This window comes from Protopterus annectens, chromosome 1.part1 (genome assembly GCF_019279795.1).
Source record: "Protopterus annectens isolate FY-2018-M chromosome 1.part1, PAN1.0, whole genome shotgun sequence".
NCBI classification, from domain to species: Eukaryota; Metazoa; Chordata; order Ceratodontiformes; family Protopteridae; genus Protopterus; species Protopterus annectens.
Window position 1 is genome coordinate 1,935,126,444 of NC_056726.1, and position 15,106 is coordinate 1,935,141,549.

Below are 15,106 nucleotides of genomic sequence, written 5' to 3' on the forward strand. Positions count from 1 at the left end.
TAGCCCCTGTGGTCCCTGGTCGGGCCTGCGGTGGTTGTCGGCATCATCCTCCATTACACCGTCAGTCTCTAACACATGCTGATGAATCACAGCTATGGCAGCTCCCAACATGTACATTTTAAAAGTTCCCCATGTATTTACACCTATGGTGCAGTGTTTGGGAATACACAGGTGTGTGTAGGGTGCTTTCACACTTTATACTATTGTGCTGTGAACACCGATGATGTCATAGGGTGTGTATGTACGATCGTAGCTACAGGGTAGCTTATGTGTTTTACTACCGGAACTGCTATTGTGGTGCTTTGGTGTTGAATTACATATGGCTGACGTGGATTACCTCTTGACCTTCCCTTTACATTTCTGCACGTTCCACCTACCATTTTCTGGCATGCATCCAGCAGCCTGCTTTCATTTGTACTTTCCTAGACCTGGTGTATCTCGTGTAATGTCTGCTATTGTTGGTCTGTCAGTTTGCTTAGCTCTGCTATGACAGATCTCCTATCTTTGCAATCCAATGCCTCCCCTCCTTTTTTTGCATTCCAATGCCTCCCCTATCCTGTTTTGCAGGTTTTTGCGAGCAGACTCTTCAGCTGCCATCGATTGGCAGCTGTGAGTTGATTGGTGTTGATTGCTCATTAGTACTTCAATTACCCTACTTCGGCATTTTCTTCTTTTCTTCCCCTGACCATCCTGTTTGTGCTATTGTTCGTGGCGCGTGCATCCGCTTACTGGGATTTGGGCATGTTTTCATCCCCGTACACATGCGCTTTTGGGCACCATGTGTGCTCTCAGCTAAACGATTCTATACCTTCCTCCCAACCCCTGTCCTGCAGCTTTGTTTAGCAACGGCCAGGCCAGATTTGCATTGCTCTAATGTGCTTACTGCTATGGTGGCACACCCCTCTGCTGATGTCATTTATCTCCTCTGAGCCACTCCTCGGTGTTATAGTGCTGCGCCGTATGGTACAACCTTCATCCGGCGGGACATTTGCGATTCAGTATTATCTGCCTCATTTGCATGGCATTGACTACTAATTCATAGTTACTGCTCCGAACACTGCTGCAGGCCCTTAGCAACCCTTGCACCTTGGTTGTGGTGTTCCATGCCTACCATTGTGTATTATGGTGTAAACCTGATTTGTATTACATTGCGATTTTATGACATTTTTATATAATTTCTTTATTTTCCAGTTTGCGCACACATGCCCTGCGGTTGTACTGTGCGTTACTGTGGACATGACATTAAATGTTGTTTTTTAGATGTTGTGCATCTTTTCTTATGCCATTGGCTGTGTATTTCGCCATTGGCATATGTTAACTTTGTAATACATGAGTCTGGTCTGCTTCCATAGCTCCGATGTTCTGTTTGGGAAAATGTAAACCGTGTTTTTTGGTTTACATTTCCGTGGGCTTAAGCTACACCTGCACCACTTCATGAATCACTATCTGCCTTCATTTGCATGGTGCGACACTGCGCATGGGGTGATTAGCATACCTATGCCGAGGGCTGCGCAGTTCTGGTGTACGCCGGTAGTGCACGTGGTATTGGATTGTACCTGAATCGCTCGATGGACATATTTGGCATTATTCCGCCTACGCTACACCTGCGCCTGGCGCAAGCTTAATGAATCCCGGGGAGTTTCTTTTGACAAGGTTCTGTTTCAGGCAAAAAATGTGCCTTTCAATTGCTGAAACTGACTACTGGCAATTTATCTCCTTTAGTTTTGTAAAATTAATGGCATTTTCATTCTGATAAGTATTCAATGTTTCTCTTGTTTTTTTAAGTTTATTGACAAGGGGATACTTATAATACTGAAATTGTTACTAGTCATCTAATGGATCTGTCAAATGTGTAGCACTGTTGCAGCTTTTAAACTTAAATTCTCAATTCTGAATGCAAGTAAGCAATGGCCTCTAGATAACTGAAGACTGCAGACTGTTTACTGCAGACTGTTAATTTATTAAAAAGTCAGCATTGTAGTGATTTCTATAATTCCACTGTGACAACATGAATTGTTTCTGACTATAAATTATTACATACCTCTCAATAACTTATTGTAAGAATTCTGGGCAAAACCAAAAATAATGGGTGAACAAAAGCCTTAAATCAAGGGCAGATTTTAAATAACAATCTTATAAACTTAGAAAGGTTAGAGAATAAAAGGTTTTGCATTTGCATGCATTTTCTGAAGGATACAATGTGTGAAACTTAAATGCCTGTCATTTAGTTTCTTAAATCCTCAGTCATTTGCCAGGAAACAATATATTTTATGAAATACAAATCAACAATGAGTTAAAATCTAGATAGTCTGCAAAAATTTTTACATTTGAGAAGTATGCAGTATTAATTTTAAGCAGTCACAACATACAAGTAATTGCATAACTTTAAAGAACAAGTGTAAAAATAAAAAAAAATCACTAGTATAAATGAAGCAAGGGTTTAAGCAAAGCAGTCATGTGACGTCCTGCATCACTTGCTTTATGGGATTCTTAAAAGTTGACTGAACTAAACCTTGCAGATATGAAGTAATATTTGATTCTGAAACTCTGTCATATTCCATTTTTTCTCACATGGAAAAATATAATAATACATTTTAGTAAACATTCTAAATTGTAATGAAATCCAGTATTCTTTGCAGTACCTATGAGCTTCCTTCCACCAGTTGGGTGGTGAAGTGGTTAGTGCTGTTGCCTCATGCCAAGAGGTTCGCTGGTTGGATTCTTGGCTGGGGTGCCTTCTTTGTGGCATCTGCATGTTCTCACTGTGTGGGTTTTTTCCAGGTGCTCCATTTTCCTCCCACATTCTAAATACATGCATCAGGAGGGTTTCTTCCTGGGCCTCCACTGAAAATGGCTCTGTCCCACTCAGACTTTCCCAGTAAACAAATATTAAATGAATAAAATAAAACAGTAGAAAAGTACATATGTATATATGTGCATATGTAAAATTTGATTGCACTATAAGTTGATCAAAATCAAGGGACCAATGATTAGAATCCCTGAACTGCATTTACTGGAAAAAAAATGCCAAAAACCACTTTTGTAAGTGGCCCCTGAGCCCCCCCCCCATATGATAGCAAATTCCTGCACACATCCTGAAAGTTATATATACAAACTCCAAGGTCGGATCAACTCAAACAAGTAGAAAATTCCCCCAAAAAGAGCATCACTTCACCACAACTCATTGACAGTGAATTCCTATGGAGGAATGCCAATCACTGATGAGTTGAATCTCAAACAACTGAAGCTTGAGTGTTCAGTCTTCATCCACCAATAAGATAATGGAAAATTTTTGATACTCAAAATGCACTCCCAACAAATAAGACACAAGAAAGGAAATGCAGTCTCATCATAAAATATTATTTTAAAAAGTTAAATGCATTTACATTAAGGCATTTCTCAAAACAGTGTCATTCTCTGATAGTAATAAACCATGTTAGAGTTGAAATTAATGAAAGCTTACCCGCACTCAAACTTGCTTTATTGCAAAAACATTTTACTACTTAATTAAGGGGTTAATATGACATATAGGTAGTAACTTATGACTGACTGTTAATAAAAATAACAACAAAATACAGAATATTGTGATGTACATCACTTATTAACTTCTTATTTCTTCAAAGAGCTAACAGCAACACTTAAAACTAAAGAGGATTAATAGTTATAATTTAGCATAGCAAGGACTGTGTACTGACAGTGACAGGTTTTATTTACTGCAGTTTTATTAAAGGATTAGTTAGAACAAAATGAGTAGTTATATGTATCCATGTACACCAAAACATGTATTACTAATTTTAGGCATTGTTAGGGGCAAAGTAAATAACACTTTCAAATACCTTTTATGATTCTTCCAAAGAAAATATACAACTAAGCAAATATGTTGTGCTGTACATGTCTGTTGCTTTTAATTTTCACTGAATGCCAATAGGAATTACTGTGGAAACAGCATAGGGCATATGTAGCTGCAAAATTATCAGTTTTCAAAATTTTGTATGCGCAACATTTCTGAAGATTTGCACTCCAATATAGTTTACTGGATCATGAAATCATGAAACACAGGAAATGAATGAATGAATATGTTATATTGTGAAATAATAATCATTTTATAAAATAAATCAGTATGCTTAGAAGTCCTAGTGCTGCATACTCTGGGTTAAAGCCATTCTGATGTTAAATATGACAACAACAACAACAACAACAACAATAATAATAATAATAGTGATAATAATGTCAGAGCATGGTTGAAGGATTATTGCTTTGTGTCCTACTTCCAGGTCAGTCTATATATTAAGAAATGCTTCTTTCTTGCAAAATTTCAGTTATTCCGAAAGACTGCAGAATATTATGTACCACTTTATACTATAAGCTACTCCTAAAAGTCTTATAAATTAGTTTGAAAAGAAGTTACAACAAGACCTACTGCTCTTGCATAGAACTACAGTACCATTCATGAATTTCTTATTTAGTTACCATGTGATTCATGTCAGGTCACATTAGTTCATTCTCATTACAATCTGCATTCCAAATGTTTAGCAATGACTAACAATGCATTGAATTCCCAGTCACATAAATAATTCAGTTATGGAAATACAGCATACTATATTCTCAGCCTCACAAAAAAAATCTTGGAGAGTTACTTTTAGACAAGCTCATACCCATTTAACATTGATTTATATATGCCTTGCCACAGAGTATTAAGAAGGAACATTATGAGGCTCATTCATATTAACAGCATGTCTTGTTCAGTGTCTTATTTTATAGCCAAGAAAAAGGTAATCAAACATAGAATTTCTGAAATAGAAATCTAGTGCATGTACATAATCTGTAGCAAATGCCTACACATTAACAGTATCTCAGCATCTGACTCTGAAACTATTATCTGACCTTGTGTTTTCCATTTTTCAGTTGCTCATACACCAGGGTAGCATAATATCACAGATGCCTCCCATAGAATGTAACACAGATAAATTGCCATTCTCTGAGTTTGTGCTATAAAGGATTTTCTGAAACCGTTGTGTAAGGTGTGGAGCTTCCACATGATTTTATTTCCAGACCTTCTGCTTAAAAGTCTACTCATTCATTCATTAAACTTTTTATAAAGAACTGATTGATAAGATTTCCCATTACTCTTTAGTTTTTTATGCTATGCCCCACATAATGTAACATCTAATGTGATGTGTGTCTGTCTTTCAACAGCCCTGAGACATGTTTTAAAATATGTTTCATTACTACTTCTTAACCCATCATAGCTCACTGCAAGACATTATAGTCACTTTCTATATGAAGCAAGAGTCAAAGCCATTAAAGAGATCCAGTAATCAGAAATGGCCATCAGTGCAGTGGCATCAGTTTTCATATCCTTGTGTACCCACCACCATACATATTAATCCTACAGTACTGGCATTGTATATTGGCACTTCTGGATAATTTGTCTTCATTACCTTTGCACCTAATCATACACATCTCTGTTTTCCTAAATAATATGGCCTAATATGTGTTTAAAGCTCAGACACCACTCTTTAGAAAATAGCTGTATATTAAGCATTCACATTAATTTTGTAAACACAGAAAATGATTCTAATATGGTTGCAATTTGTTTTGAGACATAACATCAGTTTTAGTTTTTCCATGATATCAGAAATGTCAAGGATTAGCATGTTGCAGTTCACAAAGTGGTTTAAAGATGCCATGGGCAATGTGAAGAGAAGCTGGGATATGGACATAGGAGAATCAGCTGCACAGTGATTAGATGCAACATTCAGAGTTAGAACAACACAGAACTGTTTCTGGCAGTATATTTCACTGCTGTTGTACATGTATGTTCACACTTGCAAGAGGTACAAAGACATATCCTACAACATTATACTAATTACCATTTATTTATTTTCTTTATTTCTCTTATGTTCTTTCTTTCTTTTCTTCTTTATCCATTTTCTCCTTTTAATTTCTTTCCTTCCTTTCTTTCTTCTCTCTTTCCTTTATTGCTTTCTCCTTTCAGTGCTGCCCACGGCATTTCTCTTGTGGCCATCTTTTATCCATTTTACCACTTTTTGATGAAATAACTAAATGCCCTAAGATGCTTATATGTATTAAATAATAAAGAATATCAAATAATTGAAATCCATGCTGGTTATGTCTCTGATAAGCTCAGCATATAATGTTACAATCTTACAATATATTTCCTTAATTAATTCTCTTCCTAGCCTTCCCTCCACACAGATCACAGACTCAACTAACCTTACACCCAAATTTCCCCAATTCACCCCTGCTTTCTACTTCAAAAAATAATAACCAAATATGTACATTAATGAAATCCACACAATAACTGCAATCATCATAACCAAACCCCTTTTTCTCATTTTTCTACATGGAGTCAGGGTGACACATCAGCTATCACTATCTTTTTCGATTCAATTATCCTATCTTTTTCAGTGGTCATGCCTGAATGTTACAGATATTCTCAAACACAGTCCATCCATCTCTTTGTTGGATACTGTAGTTTATTCTTGCTTTTTTCCTGTCGGCCCCAAATCTTCTTTACCACATTGCCTTCCGCTTTCTGGCGCATGTACCTGAACAACCGCAATCTGTTCTCTTTGACCTTTTCTGCAATTGGAGCTACTGGGGTTTCTGCTTTTAATGTCATAATTTATTCATCAATCCCACAGTATGCATCATTCTACCTATTTCAGGCACTTGATCTCCATCATCTTTAGCTTCTTCAACTGCTCTGTCTTCACTGCCAGTGTTTCTGTACCACAAGAGTAGTACTGGTTGCACCACTGTTTTGTACATCTTTTTTCCAGCTTCTTTGGCATACTTCTGTAACACATTAGCCCTGAATCTCAGTGCCAGCTGGCAGCAAACCTTGTGTTATATCTTTGACCTCCTCATTCAGACTTCCATTCTCCTCAACCACCTTACCCATTTACATGAATCTAAACCTGATCCACTATTCTTTCTTCTCTCTCATTTCTCAGCTTCTTCTGATTTCTTCCATTTACTGCTATGACAACTCTCTTATTTGTACTAATTTTCATACCATATTCCTTCAGCTTTGCATTCCATTCCATTATCATTTGCCAAATGTTTGTGGTGTAATACCACATCATCTACATACAGTAGCTTTGTTGATCTGTCCCCTCCGACCTGTTTGCTAACAGTATGAACAGCAATGGACTCAGAGCTGAACTCTGATACTCATCCATTTCCACTGGAACCCTCCCCATGAGTCCTCATATCCTGTTCTATCTATGCTGCATTTAGGCCCCCCATTATCAACAGCAACTCATGTTGTCGGCTTTATCTAGGAGGTCCCACATCTCCTTCCTGAATGCATTTTTTCCTTACTGTCACAACCCTGCTGTGTGAGCATAGACTGAGACTGAGTACTGCCCCTATCCTTAACCTGGAGTTTGACTGCCTTGAGTGTTTCACTAATTCTGATGACATCCCTCACTCTCTCATGAAGCCTCTCTCTCTCACCATAATTCCTACTCTGTTTCTTGTCTCTTCACCCCCCCCCCCCGAGTAGGATTCCAAGCCAAATGGCTTTACTGCATTGCCCTTCCATCTTGTTTCCTAGATTCAGATGATATCCAGCCTCCTCCTTATCATAATGTCATCCACTTAACCACTGTATCCTGCATCTTTTCTGTATACCTATATTGACTGTAGCAATCCTTAGTTCATGTTTGCCAGATTGATTTGTTTAATGTCCAACCCTCGCTAAACAAAGTTATCAAATGTAACCTAAGATGAGCAACTGGACACCAGCCAGCCAGTCAGTAGCTACTTGACCCAGTATATTGGGCTTTAATGACAGGCACAGACTGACTAATAAGGGAAACATAGACCCCTCCCACTACTAGCATGAGTCCCTGTTGTAGGCTGGGTCCTCAATCCAATTATCACCAGCAAATAATCTATGTCCATTGTTTTGGCTACATTCATCGATGTCACCAAATACCTATAGTAAATTTTTACACCATCAATCGAATAATCTTCACAGAGTGCACAGTCTTTGATCTGTGTTCACCTATCTAGGGGATACTGCATATCACAGTTAAAGCCCAAAGAAGTTGGTCTATATGCCTCCTCCCCAGTTTGGTACCACCTAGAATTTGTGGTGGTCACAGTTTCATTCTTTGGTGAGGTTTGAGGTGGGATCAGCCAGCATGTTTTTGAGTGATGAGTAGAACCCCACGGAGGCCCTGGGAGAATATGTAATCTCCAAGCACGCAATTGGCCACAGGTCACAACAAAATCCTGTTCCTTGTATATGAGACTTGACAATCTTAGCCATTATGCCAACTGTGCCAAGTCTTCCTACTCTGCCAGTATTGTAGCTAGGGCAGTGCAAAGGGGGCAACTGCCCCATGTGAAAAATGCTGCTCTGTGTGAGATAAAAACTGTACAAATGAGATGAAGGAGATTCAGAATCACTGTATAGAAATGTGACCTGATTGGCTTGGCAGGAATGAATTGTGGTGTCATATATGTGGCTACCTGCCTGATGTGCCAGTAGAAGGTGGGGACTTATTTTTTTTCTCTTAACTTAAACAGCTTGGGGAGGGGGCACATATTGGGTACTGTCTGCAGGAAGCCAGCCAATTGGCTGCAGTTTTGCTCTTTTCTTGAAGAGCTGAGGGGGTGGGGTGATACTTTGTGGTACCAGCAAAAAACACAGGTTCAGCTAGCTGCAATTCTACCCTCTGTCTCAAAACAGAACTTGAAGAAGATCCTTCAGTCCTCCCTTATACTAAATACCAACAAAACAAAATCTATAGTCTTCAGTACCAAACAGAAGACTTTTCAAAGTCCCTGCTAAATGATCCATTCAGCATAGCTACCATTACCTTTCGAAATAGCCATTCACTTTAAATTCTTACATATCTGGCATGACTAAAACCTAAACTTTCAACATGTTGTCTCTAGCACCAAATCAAATGTCAATTCATTTTATTTCTGTTGAAACAAGATCTTCCACTTTCACTCCCTTAATACTGAAGTAGCCTTAGAAAAAGGGATGCTGATGGCAAAATTATAATATTGCCTCACAATTATAGCCAGTCCTTCTGCCTTCCCTCCAAACCACAGCTAACAATATAAGTAATTTCAGCTTTCTGTCCCCTGAAAGAGAAACCTCAGGATTTAATAAAATCCATTTAGGCACAGTGTAGACCCTACACAGAATGTATCCATGTACATGGCCAGAGTTCCCTCTTGGCAGCGTGCCATGCATATTAAAGATGGCACGCTGCTGAGGGAGAGCCAATGAACATGAATATTGAATCAGTGTAGGGAGAGGTGTAGCAGCTACCTGTGGCTGCAGATGAGTGTGAGTCTTCATGTAAAGATCCCTGTCACTGTTGTAATGTTGTGAAGTTTGTCAACTAATAAGTCATTTGTATGGTGTTATTTTTTTTTTATTTATATTTTTATAATTTTTTTTAACTGTATGTTTATGCGGCACAGCACAGAACACAGCAATGCCAAGCTGTGCTCACATATAGAGAGCTGACATCTGGCAGACATCTAAAAATAGAAACCGGATTGAATTAATTATCATAATTATTTTTATTTTTCATTTACATTTGTGCAGTGCAGGGTGGAGTGCAGCAGAGCCAAGTGGAGCTCATACATACATGGCAGACACCTGCTAGACATCTAAAGATAGAAACAAGATGTAATTAATTATTTATTTATAGGTGTGTTTAAACGTGTTTGCATGGCACGGTGCAGTGCTCAGCAATGCTAACTGGTACTTTAGTAGGATATGTCAATGTATACTAGCTTTTGTAGCATCCAAATAGCTCCATGGGTAGAATTGCACTCTTATGTGTAGAATGTCCTGGGGTCGAGTCCATAACAGGCAGAATATGGCTGTAAATGAACATACTATTTTTCTTTAATTTCATTACAGTATTGTGAGTTTTGGTACTTCTGCACTCTGCTAAGCACTGCTCATTCATGGTAAACAGTGTATAAACATGTTAATGGCTACCGATGTTTGTGCAGTGCTAAGCTTTGTTAAAACCACATTTTGCCTGTTTCCACTTTGCTTGGCTTTGCTTAGCTGGTTTGAGCACTGCTAAGTGATGTGGTGCTTTTTTGAATGTTTCTGAATGATAAGTAAGCACAGTAAACAGCCTATATTAAGCCCAATAGGTGGAAATTCTGAAACAGTCATTGGAGATCAATCAACTGTTGGCATGGCTGGTGGTGTTGGTGAAGGTGTGTGCTTTTGGGCACAATGGTGGGGCATCCAGGAGTACAGGGTCATGGTTGGGTTCCTTATTAAAAACCATGAACCCCAGCTGATGCAGGGTAGATTCCAGGGCTCAGAGTGTCAGGCAGAGGCCTGAGACCATTTGGCCAGGGAACTCACCGGTTTCACTGGTATCCCCCATACAGGTGAGCAGTATCATCACCATTTTGATCATCTGAATAGTAAAAAGAGGGAAACCCTGGACACCTGGGTCCAGGAAGCTCGAGCTTGGAATACTCTACAAGTATGTAAGTATGTCTTCCTCTGTCTAACCAAAATGCAAGCTGAAGGTCTGCAAAACAGGTATGCATAATGGTGTGCTTATCTCCCAACAGCTGCAACTGAGAGAGCTTGCAGTGTCGAGTCCCATGCTGGGAACCTGGTCAGGTTGCACCATGGGCGTGATAAGTACAGATTTTATAGCAGCAAATATCTTTAAAAGTTAATGAGTTGACAATATTAGTTAATTGGATAGGGTTTATAAGGAGTTGTATTTATACTATGTTTGTTCTGATGAATTCCCAATATTAAATGTGGAAGGACAAAAGTGCCTGACAGAGTGGATTACAATAAATTTTCTTGAATTTTATGTCTACATTGCATTGTTTGAACTCACACTTGTGAAGGTCTCAAACTGAGGTTTTTTTTTTTTTTATGGATTTAGTATGCCAACTGTAGTGCAATAAGCAAGGAAAGAGTAAAGCATTTACTACAATCAAGTATGCATAAGAATAACTGTACTGCAATAAATGGGTATGTAGAACTATAGGGCAGTAAATGGGCAATTAGAGCTGTACAGCTGTAGTGCAATAAATCAACATTAAGAACTGTATTTCAATAAAGCATTAGCAATACCAATAACAGTAAGGAAAATGTTGTTCAGCGGGACTGTGTTTTGTCAAAACCATTGCAGTAGAGCTGTATACATTGATTGTCTATGGTAAGGTTGCTGCAGTCAAGTGTAACACTGTAACAGCTGTAGCCAGCAAATCAAATGGTCTGCAAACTGTTTTTCTCAATGCATAGTAATGTCCAAGGCTTTCTTCAGGCCAATATCGGTCACATAATGCTCTCTCACCCTAGACATCAGGTAGTAAATGTATATTGGAGAGGGTGTGGACTTCACATATATGTCAAATCAATAACAATAAAATGTGTTCACTAGCATTGCTGATTCTAAACTACAGTTTTTTTTTTTCATATATGAAACCAAGAAACCATGCTCAAATGCCCCTGATGACCTTCCTTCCTACTTCTTCAAAATTGCAGCTGATGTCATCGGCTTTCCCATCTCCATTCTAATAAACCACTCAGTTCGAGAAAACTATGTACCCCCTACTGTGGAAAAAGGCCTATCTCATTCCCCTTCACAAAAGAGGTAATAACAACATTCCAAATGTCTGGCCAATTGCTATCTTATACTCTATTTCAAAAGTTCTAGAAAAGTGTATCCACCTTCAACTTCTACCCTACCTCACAGACAACCATCTACTTTCCCCCACACAACATGGTTTTAAACCTGGCCACTGTACCACAACTGCTCTCCTCTCCTTCCTCGAAACCATTAACAAAGCCCGGGATTCCAGCTGTCTAGTGTCCACCCTGCTTCTGGACTTACCCAAGGCCTTTGACACTTTCTCCCTTGACCTTCTCCTATCTAAACTCTCTAATCTAAACCTATCCCACTCATCTGTCAACTGGTTTTCTACTTACCTCTTTGACAGACAACAAGCTGTCAAATGGAAAAAAGCCACCTCCCGCTTCCTTAATACACCTACAGGCATACGCTAGGGTTCCATATTGGGTCCCCTACTGTTCAACATTTTCATAAATGACTTCCACCAAAACATTCCTATTGCTAAACTGATTCAATATGCAGATGACTCTATGATCATCTGCTCCACCACTTCCACCTCCACTCTCTTAAAACTAACTCAGGATGCTTTCTCTTATACTGAACATTGGCTGTTAGACAACCACCTATCACTCAATGCATCAAAAACTGAAATTATGCTATTTTTCCCTTCAAAAACTACCATTATAGTCAAGAACTCATTCTCCATTACTAGTCTAAACAATACCTCTCTCGAGGTAGCATCCCATGCAAAGCTTCTAGGAGTCATTATTGATGAACAGTTAAAATCTGATACCCACCTACTAACCAATATATAGAAAACCCACCAGAAACTAGGCATGATCTACTGCCCTAACTGCTATATCACTCCCACTACTAATCTTGTACTCTCTAACACCTTCCTCATTCCTTCTCTCCTATATGGTGCCCCACTTTTTACCAACCTTCAATCTTCTCTAAAAACAAAGCTATCCTCCTGTTATAACAAAATTTCTAAGTTTGCTACCAGCTATAAAGCCTCCTCCCACCACTGGAATGCCCTACACAAACTAAATTGTCTTGAACTTCCCAACCATCTTACCTATATTCAACTTACTCATGCCCATAAACTCATCTGTAATCCCTCCATCTGCCCCTCCATTGCCTCATTCTTCAAACAGCACCTACCCAGCAGACTTCTAAGATCCAATAACCAGACTTTTCTTGAACTGCACAAGCCTGCTCATCCTCCAGGCAATCTCCTACTATCCTTTTCCCTAGCTCATCTCTGGAACTCCCTGCCACCTCTTATTTGTACTATTGACGACCACACTACCTTTTAGACCCTGCTTCACTCCCATCTCAAAACCCTCTGGGAATGTTTCTGCTCTTATCCCACATGACTCACTTCTTTTTCCCCATTTGTCACACTCCTTTACTTTTCTCTTCTCGTGATCATACTGAGCTTCTCTGACTACTACTACCTTCACTTTTCTCATTTACTACTACTTTTGCTCTACTTTCATTTCTTATTGTCCCATCCTTCTTAGATTCAACAAATGACACCTCTTATCCCCTATCCTACTTTAATTCTGCTAAGATTTCATGTAATGCAACCCTGTGTTATTTCACATTGTAACACATCTAACAGGAATATGCAGCAATGGATTTTTCTTATTTTAATTGACTTATTTATGTGTGTCTGCGTGTGTGTGTGTGTGTGTGTGTGTGTGTGTGTGTGTTTGTGTGTGCGTATGTGTGCGTGTGTGTAATTTTACCTTTTGCTTTTTTGACTGTATTTTCACTGCAATCGTGGATTTTTTGTCATGTTGTGTACTACCATCATTCTTCAATAGTATTACATAAATGTAAATGCATTGTCTTCATATTATATTGTTGTTCATAGAGCTTTTCTCTCCAGGACTCCATTGAAAATGGGCTCTTCTTGGCCCAAAGGACTATTCCGGTAAAAAAACTGTAAAATAGAATAAATAAATAAATAAATAAATATGCAGTATATGCGTATTCCATGCATGTGTGTTCTACTGTCATTGCAGTCTACTATAACACTGTAACAGTACTAGAATGCCAGAGGAATGTCCTGTAACTTGTATTTCTCAATTCAAGGTATAGGTCCAGGTGATCTCCAGGCAAGTATCAATCACTCAATAACCAACAGTGCCTTGGTAGCTCAGGCTGTTAAATGCTTTGTATATAGTACATTTTGCTGCACACCATCCTGGATTCAAATCCAGTGGTATATAGCACAAAATAAGTATCAGTCACATAATGCTTACATCTTCTATCTCACCAAGCACAGAACAAATATATGGGTGAGGTAGCCCATATTATGAGCAGATAGTGTGTTTAGATTTCACAGAATGTTAGCATAAATACCAAGAATGTGTTCATCAGCATTGCTGATTCATAAATAAAGCTGTGTAATCCCAGTATGGCTGTATCCCTTGCACTTCTGTACTAACTTGCTGCAGTCAATTATTATATTATTTGCAGATGTCCCCTGCAGTCACAGCTATTGAGTTTTACTCCCATGCCTGCCAACTAAAGCATGATGGCCATCTAGTTTACTTACTGTACACAAACATGTCTCTCAAGTGTCCTGATTTCTTGTAATGTAATTAAAACTGCCTAATCCATCTGTTGCATGATTAGTAGATAAATTATTACCTGGAATGCAATGTATTACCACATCTGTTTACAGAACACCTGGGTAGTTATGTAAGTCCATATTATGAGAAACTGTTCTGTGTAGTGGTGTACCTGCATTTGTTACTGCTTGGTCCATACTGACCCATGCTAACAGCTTGAGAGGTATGTATGTGCTACATCCATTATAGGAGAATTGTAATCACTGTACTCAAACCTGACACTACACACATGTAGAGTAAATATTTCAGTGCATTGAGGGATATAATCTGCAATGTCAGTAATGGAATTCCTCTCTCCCTCTCCCCACCTCTTATCTTCATTTATTTATTACTGTTATTTATTATTATAATTTAATATTAACATATTTTGCTACACTAACTATATTGTGGGAAAACGTGTTTCATTATTGATATGTTTTATTATGATATAATAACATATTTTGTTAAACTAACTATATATTGGAAAATGTGGTTGATTAATATTATGTTTTATTATGATGCAATATTAACATATTTGTTAAATTAACTATGTTGTTGGCCCTATGGTTTACTTTTTACTGGCATGCTGTTACTATACTAACTGTTATGTTACTTAATGTTGTGCTGCACATGTTATACATTAATATGTATTTGGATGAATAAATATAATGTTCAATTCTGTTAATACTAACATTGGTTTGGTTATTACTAACCATAATGTATTGCTATTCCTCATTTCCCACAGGACGTCAAGGTAGACCAGTTCCAGCTGATCTCCCTACATTGCCTCAACTGGCCATGGCACTGGGTCCCTGCACATCCAGGACCCAGACTGGTGCTGCCCTCTCTGCTGCC